This window comes from Zophobas morio, unplaced genomic scaffold (genome assembly GCF_036711695.1).
Source record: "Zophobas morio isolate AGI-343-1 ecotype UQ-CSIRO unplaced genomic scaffold, CSIRO_AGI_Zmor_V1 ptg000002l, whole genome shotgun sequence".
In the NCBI taxonomy this organism is placed as follows: domain Eukaryota; kingdom Metazoa; phylum Arthropoda; class Insecta; order Coleoptera; family Tenebrionidae; genus Zophobas; species Zophobas morio.
This window is the reverse complement of record NW_026972107.1, coordinates 19312847-19314905: the sequence shown is the minus strand read 5'-3', so window position 1 is coordinate 19314905 and position 2059 is coordinate 19312847.

Here is a 2059-nt window from a genome sequence, read left to right as displayed (position 1 = left end):
ATCATAATAATAGCTCGCCAAAGATATGTTTAGCCCGTTTTACTTCATTAATTAAATTAGTCCCCTCCTCTGTTTTGAGGAGAGAAAATCAATCAAATTTCATTTTCTTTTAACGCAGATGCTTGTTATCGGAACGTGCCATTAGTTTAATTTTTTCAAGTATGAACACAGTCGAAGTTAGGCATGTACTGAGACAAAGAGAAAACATGTTTTCCCATTCTTCTCTAAGAAACAACTAGTAGGTATATCTATTTTCCTGCGTCACTTCGAAATTTATAATAACACTGGCAGATTAGGTATAGGCGAGGATTTTCCACTAGTTGTGAACGTTCTTTTTTATGGATAAGCATTATTTTTGGGATTTTCAATAATTCTGGAAAATATCTATTGGTTATACAAATTTAATACGCAATGATTTTCTCACTGCTTTTAATGCTGCATCATATCCGTTCCTAATCAGTGGATAAAACCATTGTAACATGTTGTAACAACTGAAGTTTCCAGATACTACTGTAAAAATCTGAAGTCAAGATGTAGGTTTGATTGTGCTTCCCACATCGCTTTGGTTATTTGAGAAATTATATGTACCGAAATAGCAATATTAAATTGGTCCAAGGTTACTTCGACAGAACTTCCCTCGCCCTTGAAGTATAGTCCACAGAATTCCGCTTCTTTCAAAAATTATAAAAAATTTTTGTTTTCTGACGATATTTATATAGTAAAAACCAGTGGTGTAATTGACAAATTCCAAGGAGGTGCCGTTCGCAGACATACGGACAATATGAAATATATTCAAAGCAAATAACCAAGGGAGAAGAGTGTATTGTTATAAGTGTACATGCTTAACTTCGACTGTTTATGTTTATAGACATCAAAAGAATGTCACGTAGAAATTAGTTTAATTTGAATGAGTTGACTCCTCAAAACAGAAGATTAAAATTATTAATTAAATGACAATTGAACAAAATGTTTTGAACATGATTATTATTATTTTTATTTGATCATAATTAAATGAAGACGAGGGTTTTCAAGAAAATGAGGTTCTTAATTTGATCAATAAAAAATTGGTCGAAGGCTGTAAGTATAATCCGTCAAATCCAACTCTTTAAAAAAATTATGAAATTTGATTTTCCGATTTTCGTTTTGTGATAACCGCTGTAAAGTAAAAACCAAAGGCATAAATAACACCCCTTGTCCTTCAACACAAGCTAATAACAATCTGACTCTGAAGTGTTTATTTATGTTTATACATCGAAAGAATGTCACGTAGAAATTAGATTCACTTGAATGAGTTTGTCTTCTCAAAACAGAGGACTACAATTATTAATCAAACCACAATCGAAGAAAATGGTATGAATACTTATTATAACTCTTATAATTTGATCAATAAAAGATTTGCGATGACGTCATCAACCTGGATAATACTAGTCACAGCACAAAAGAAAAGTAGTCACAGCGTATTATCAGTGCATGAAAAAAAAGGGCCAGTTCGGCATCCCACAGCGCCAGGTCTTACGGATTCGCCGTAGGTCGCCTACTATCCGATATAGCCACTGCGCCACGGAGACTCTTACGCCATGTAGGTAATGTAACGTTATTATACCTTACAGATGTTTTTGCAAAAATTTGAACATTTCAAAACATTTTAAAACATAGTTCATTGAAATGACGTCATCAAATTGTTGGTGGGGTGATTAGCAAATTTTGGTTAGCATTTAACCATGTAAGTATATAATATTTCTAATATACATACAAAATACAACAATCGGTTCAGCAGTTTCGGAGATTACATGGATACTGAATAGACACAAGTGTGGAATAAAATGAATGAAATGTGAACAAAAAAAAAGTGATTAGAAGACATGGAGAAAAATTGGTCCCACTTTTATTAAACAGAAATTCCCTCACTCTGTAAGAATAAAAAAAAACTACGGCATATGAGGGAGTCGAACCAGAGACCTTCTTTATTGGCATACCACTGCAACTACCTGAGTTATCGGGGCCGATCGAATATTGCTCCTTGACTAGTATAGTATTTTTGCAAATAAAAATCTGGACG